The sequence below is a fragment of the Oratosquilla oratoria genome, chromosome 20 (assembly GCF_046742065.1).
Source record: "Oratosquilla oratoria isolate Oo_2021 chromosome 20, ASM4674206v1, whole genome shotgun sequence".
NCBI lineage: Eukaryota > Metazoa > Arthropoda > Malacostraca > Stomatopoda > Squillidae > Oratosquilla > Oratosquilla oratoria.
The window spans coordinates 5666533-5674032 of record NC_134796.1 but is presented as its reverse complement, the minus strand read 5'-3'; positions in this window follow the sequence as shown (position 1 = coordinate 5674032).

Genomic DNA, 7500 nt, shown 5'->3' with positions numbered 1-7500 from the left:
TGTGAACACCAAGCATGAATACATTCAATGGTTGTTAGACTCGGGGGTTTGAAATTCTCTTATGTTGGAATGTAAATGTATTACGAATCACAGGTGTGCATGGTTAGGGTGAAGGATCCGTTACCTACACTAAAAATAAATTCTCGTCTACTCTGGCAAGAACACTTTACAACATCAACATCAATATCAACATCAACAAGATCAACATCAACATCAACATCAACATTAACATCAACATCAACATCAACATCAACATCAACATCAACATCAACATCAACATCAACATCAACATCAACATCAACACCAACATCAACATCAACACCAACATCAACATCAACATCAACATCAACATCAACATCAACATCAACATCAACATCAACATCAACATCAACATCAACATCAACATCAACATCAACATCAACATCAACATCAACATCAACATCAACATCAACATCAATATCAGTATCAAATAAATACTATATGGCTTTCTGTGACTATGACCTTAACTATAACTATGAATATGACTAAGAATATAATTATGCCTATGCCTATGACTATGACTATAACTATAACTATGACTATGACTATGACTATGACTATGACTATGACTATGACTATGACTATGACTATGACTATGACTATGACTATGACTATGACTATGACTATGACTATGACTATGGCTATGACTATGACTATGACTATGACTATGACTATGACTATGACTATGACTATGACTATGACTATGACTAAGACTATGACTATGACTATGACTATGACTATGACTATGACTATGACTATGACTATGACTATGACTATGACTATGACTATGACTATGACTATGACTATGACTATGACTATGACTATGACTATGACTATGACTATGACTATGACTATGACTATGACTAAAACCATGGCCATGACCATAAATTTATGAAAGCAGAGTTGTTCCCACTGTAAAAAGAAAACTGATTACTTGTAACTTTTACACTTCTTTCTGTTCCCGTTCTTAAATCTTCCCTTTCGTATCTCTAAGACTCTCTTCCGTTGGGGTTATTTTGTCTTCGAGGACAAAAGCGAGGGTAATCTGCGACAAAATAAAAAGTAACATTCACACCTTTACTCACATTCACATTCACATTCACATTCACATTCACATTCACATTCACATTCACATTCACATTCACATTCACATTCACATTCACATTCACATTCACATTCACATTCACATTCACATTCACATTCACATTCACATTCACATTCACATTCACCAGGTTTATGTTCGCATATTCATCATTACATTTATTACTACAACACATTTAAAAACATCTTGTAAGTCAAGAAAATACGTGGACGGCTATCACGAAATGGTTCATAAATATGTAAACTGACCACATCAACTTCGAATACAACGGTAATGTGCTGTACCCATCAAATTTGTATTGAGTTATGTAATGTTTACTGATGAGCCATGAATTAAAATTCACGTGTGTCTCATGTTTGGTCTTATAGAAGATATGACTTAAAAACATATATAATAAAGTAGATAATGTTTGCGAGATAAAGAATACCTGTGCAAAAATGGATAATAAAATGAAAATACTAAAAAAAAAAAAAAAAAAAAAAAAAAAAAAATCTTTTGGAAAGTGAGGATAAAGAAGTCCAGTAAAAAGAAGAGGACAAAGAGTAAGAACAGGGAGACAAAGAGGAGAATCAGGAAGAAAAATGAGGAAAGAAAACCCAAAGTGGAAAAAGAGGTGAAAAGACGGAGGAAGAGGAGGAGAAGAATAAGGAGGTTAAGGGAGAAAAAGAGAAGGAGAAGGATGAAGAGGAGGAGAAGGAGGAGGAGGAGGAGAAGTAGAATAATAAGTTACAAGAAAAGTTAGGGCAAAAACGAGTAGAAAGATGGAGTTGAGAAGAAAAGGAAAAGAGTGTTTGGTTTTGTCTGTGAGCAAATATTTCTCTAAGACTGTTTCAGTGTCTTTCCCTGTTGTTTACTACAAAGTATCTTCCAAAGTTTCTACACACACACAAACAAACACATGCACACACACACACACACACACACACACACACACACACACACACACACACACACACACACACACACACACACACACACACACACACACACACACACACACACACACACACACACACACACACACACACACACACACACACACACACACACATACACATACATACACACACACACACACACACACACACACACACACACACACACATGTATACCGAGACCGCACAATGAAATTTGTGTGTGTGTGTGTGTGTGTGTGTGTGTGTGTGTGTGTGTGTGTGTGTGTGTGTGTGTGTGTGTGTGTGTGTGTGTGTGTGTGTGTGTGTGTGTGTGTGTGTGTGTGTGTGTGTGTGTGTGTGTGTGTGTGTGTGTGTGTGTGTGTGTGTGTGTGTGTGTGTGTATGTGTGTGTGTGTGTGTGTGTGTGTGTGTGTGTGTGTGTGTGTGTGTGTGTGTGTGTGTGTGTGTGTGTGTGTGTGTGTGTGTGTGTGTGTGTGTGTTTGTGTGTGTGTGTGTGTGTGTGTGTGTGTGTGTGTGTGTGTGTGTGTGTGTGTGTGTGTGTGTGTGTGTGTGTGTGTGTGTGTGTGTGTGTTTTTGTCTATGTCTTTGTGCGTGTATGTTTATGTGCTCGGAAGCTTATACCTGTATATCTAGACATTTATACATTTATTCATTTGTATACGCTCATATTTCATTAGAAAAAAAAAATATCCCAGTGGGTGCATGAGACAGATCCGACATACGTTCAACATGCAATGGTGAGAATGGGCTTCAAAGACCAAAGACAGAAGGGGACATCTATAAGCCTCGACAGGTGGCTTGAAGTGAGAACAAGGAAAAAGGAGGGGAGGTAAAAGGCGTTCGAATGTTGAAAGAGATGGAGGAAGATAGACTGTATGGTCGAAGCCACTATCTCACTTCGATGCGTTGAAGATGGTTGTGTATCCTGCCTGGAAGGGGTATTCAAAGTGTCAGTTAGACTTCAGGTTGAAGGATAAGGAAGAGGCATGGATGTGTATGGATTGTTATCATTTACTAGTATAAGTGACCTACAGTAGAATAAGGTTTGTGTAAATGAATTTCGAAGTCACAGCCAAAAAGTAATACAATGACAACGACACAGGAAATAATATCGACAATACCACAGTTAACGTTATGACGATAACGCTACAAATTGCTCGTAAAAGATAAACGAAAATAAATAAAATAATATATAATAAAACATAAAAAGATAAAAAGATAAATAGAAAAATAAAATAAAAATAAGAGAGACATACGGACACAGACAGACACCAATGTAAAACAAACACAGACACAAATAGATATACGAAGGCAGAGAGACAGACAGACAGATATGCAGTCATAACGACAGACAGACAGACAGACAGACAAACCCTGGTACCGTTATGATATATTGGATGTTGGAGTGGGTGTACGAGTATTTGATATTTGTGTGGGTAAAGCGTGTTATGGTATTGTTGAATGTATGTCTGGACGCAACAGTAAGGAATTAAAGAAGGGAATGGTTATTTTCAGCTCAGAGCTAATTGTGTACATTAAATCTTTTGAATTAAGATAGTAAGCCATCATGTTTGAGGATATAATTACAGAAGTAGCTAATAAGGGTCCTGAGTGGCAGGCAATTTTGGAAATACATGGGGTGGATAGAGCAAGGAGTGTTTGGTTGCATGAGGTAAAACTGTTGCTGACTCAAGATTAAATGAACGAACAAGCAAGAAACGGTTGAAATATGATTGATCATATGGTTTTGAATTAAAATCAAAGGGGACATTGGATATGCCTGGACTAACAGAGTGGGTAAAAGGAACCTGGGATTCTTATATTCTTCTAATAAAATTGAAAGTAGTAATGGGGAAGAGGGGAATGTCTGTTGAGGAAGGACGGGAGAGGACAGAAGACAGGGGTGAATGGAGAATGGTTGTATATGGATGATGTTGTGATGCATGAGGTGGAATGGGCGGGGGGATGGTGGGTGAGGTAGTATGTGTGAGCAAAATTTGACGCAGCCCGAAGGGATTTCTCCCCGTCTTCTCCTTTTATGCATGGGGGGACGGAGAGGGGGGTCACCGATTTAATTAAGCGGCCTTGCTGTGGATATGCTGTGTCTTGCGACACTGCTTCTGACCCAGGGCAGTGGACAAGGTGCAGGGATGACCCGTCATCCAGGAGGTGCTAAGATAAGAGGGAGGGTGGAGGGGTGTGGAGTGTATTCAGGGATGGAATGGGTGGGAATGATTTTATGCCTTTTTCTTTTTGGCTACCTCCCTTGTAAGGGGGGAAAAGCCTTGGTATATGTATGTATGTAATGGGAAAGAGGTTCGTGAACAAATGAGGAGAAATGAAAACAGGTAACAAATATTATGAAATTAAGGAAATGAGTTATGAGGAAATACGAGAGCCAAATAGAATAAGTGTGAGTTAAAAGAAGAATGTGGGAACATAAGAATGAAGAAGACTGTAAAAGACCATAAGGCCTACACTAAGCAGCTTCGTATCCATCACCACCTGTCATCCCCATCCATAAAGTTCTCTAATCGTTTCTTAAAGCAACTGATAGTTTTAGCGCTCATTATATGGTTACTAAGTCTATTCCATTCGTTGACCACCCTATTAGTAAACCAATTCTTCCCTATTTCCTTCTTAAATCTAAATTTGTCCATCCAGTTTAAATCCATTTTTGCGAGTCCTCCCCTGTTGTTTTAATATGATGACCTTGTTTGCATCACCCTTGTTAAAGCCTTTCATCCACTTGAACGCCTCTTTTAGATCACCCCGCACTGAGCCCATGTATCATTTTGGTCATTCTTCTCTGTACTGATTCTAGTGAATTGATGTCCGTTCTGTAGTACAGAGACCAAAACTGTGCCGCATAGTCAAGGAAGGGTCTAACTATCGCTAGATAGAGTTTGATGATTACCTCTGCACTTCTATTCGCGACCGTCCTAGCAATGAAACCTAATGCTTGTTAGCTTCCTTCCTGGCGCTAATGCACTGTTCCCTGGTTATAAGGTTCGGACTCACTAGAACTCCCAAGTCTCTCTCGCATTCAATTTTCTCTTAAAGCGTGTTAACTAAGCTGTTTCTATTTTCGGGGTTGTGTAGCCCTACATTTAACACGCTACACTTTGAGATATTGAAGTTCATTTGCCATTTCACCGACCATGTGAACAATTTGTTAAGATCATCCTGCAAAATCTCTGCGTCGTCTCCTAACCTATGTAGGCGTCCTATTTTAGTGTCGTCCGCAAACTTACTAACATCAATTGAGTAGTAGTCATCACTCAGGTCAGGTCAACTGGGTAGCTGCTTCAAATAGTGATATGGTGATTGGTTGTGTTACAGTGTTCAGCGCCGATGAGATACAATCTCTACTTAGTAGAATCGAAGCCTTGGAGGATGCTGTAATGTGCCTTAATTAGGAAAATCGAGTTCTCCGCTCGAAGGCCCAAAATACGGAAGATGAAATTAGTCTGGAGCCTGGATGGAAAACAGTGACAAATAAGGCGCGGAAAGTAGGAAAAAAGTCTTCGCCATGTTTCAATCTGTCCACCATCCATTTGGGATTATTACTATTATTCCGTATTGTAAATTAATAATTAAATCAGTTAGATTACTATACATTTCATCCAAATCGTTGACCTGTCTGTTGAGCCCCCGCCCCCAATTGGCCTGACCCAAGGTATGCATATTACCCTCCGTGACTCAACCCCTGGTCATGACCTGGCCTATGGTCATGTACCGAGACCTGACCGCGCCGATAATGTCCGAAACGTCCGTAACGTCCGTATGACATTTCATATTCAATTTCAAATAGGTTTTTATGTTATCAAAATTTGCTCTCCTGAAGTCTGGTACTTGGACGTTATTTGTACTTTTTAATTCTTTCCAAATAATATTAAATCTTATTTCTCGATGATCGCATGAGCCTAGACTATCTCCCACTTATTAGGTGCTCATTATTAGTTAAAAGTAAGTCCAGAGTATTTTCTCCCCTCCTATGATTGGTAATCATTTGTTTGAGAAAATTATCCTGTACCACATTAAAAAAAAATCGCTTCCTGATCCCCTACTAAAATTTCCCAGTCAATGCTTCTATAATTAAAATCTTCCATGATCTCACCATTTTTGTACTGGGACCCTCTACGAATTTCATGAATCAGGGGATCAGTCTGCTCAATGCTGAGGCTAGGAGGTCTATACAAGACGCAAATAATAACTTTCTTGTTCTTGACTATAATCTCTATCCAAAAAGATTCCGTACTGTCCTCTTCCTTAATCGAATTATTGATAATACAGTTTATTGTATTTTTAACGAAAAGCTTTACTCCTCCCCCACTCCTGCCAACACTGTCCTTGTGAAAAAACCTATATCCTTCTATTTCGATTTCCGGAAGGAAATGTTTATCAGCCACGTTGATCCATGATTCAGTAATAGCTATAATATCACGATTCTTTATGCATACTTTACCTTGCAGCAAATCAATTTAGTTAATTACGCTTCTGTTATTTTTATAGTAGACAACATAGAATATAGACAAAACCTATTAGTATTAGCGCTGTCCAATTAAGAGAATCAAACTCAGGAGAATTGTAAACAGTTATGTTAAGAATTCTACTCATAGGACAAACCGAGCAAGTAAGTCAGGTTTAAAAGAAATGTTGTCTCTGTGAGGCTAAATTGAAACTGAATGTTCTGCATGTACTGAAAATGAAAAGCATAAAGAAACAAAAGGATTTAAGAAGGAATAAATGTATAGGTGAAATGAAATAGGGAGAGAAGGGGATGAGAAAATAAAAACTTAAATGGACAGAAAGAAATAAAGAAAGATTGAGCCTGTGGATTGGGATAAGGAAAAGGTAAGGGAGGGGGAGATAGATTGATCGAAAGAAATTAAGGAAGAGCTTGAGGAAAGGAAGGGGAAAGGGAGAAAGGGAATTATAGAAACGTTAACAAAAAAGAAATATGGAGGTTAAAGATAAAGGAATGGGAACACAAAGGGAGAAAGAAGAATGAAGGAAGAGGAATAGAATTAAAGAGACTAAACAGCAAAGAATGAGTTTAAGATGAGAATGAAGGTAAGGCTGATGATAGGTACACTCAAAACATAAGGACTGATGAAAATAAGAGTTATACTAAATGAATAAAAAACTCCATATGAAATATATAAAAGTAATAAAAAGATTGATAAAAATAAGAGAAGAGAGGAGAAGAGAAGAGAAGAGAAGAGAAGAGAAGAGAAGAGAAGAGAAGAGAAGAGAAGAGAAGAGAAGAGAAGAGAAGAGAAGAGAAGAGAAGAGAAGAGAAGAGAAGAGAAGAGAAGAGAAGAGAAGAGAAGAGAAGAGAAGAGAAGAGAAGAGAAGAGAAGACAAGAGGTAAGAAGAGAAAAGAAAGGAAGAGAAGTGAAATATAGAAAAGAGATGTGGAGGGGATATAAAGGAAGGG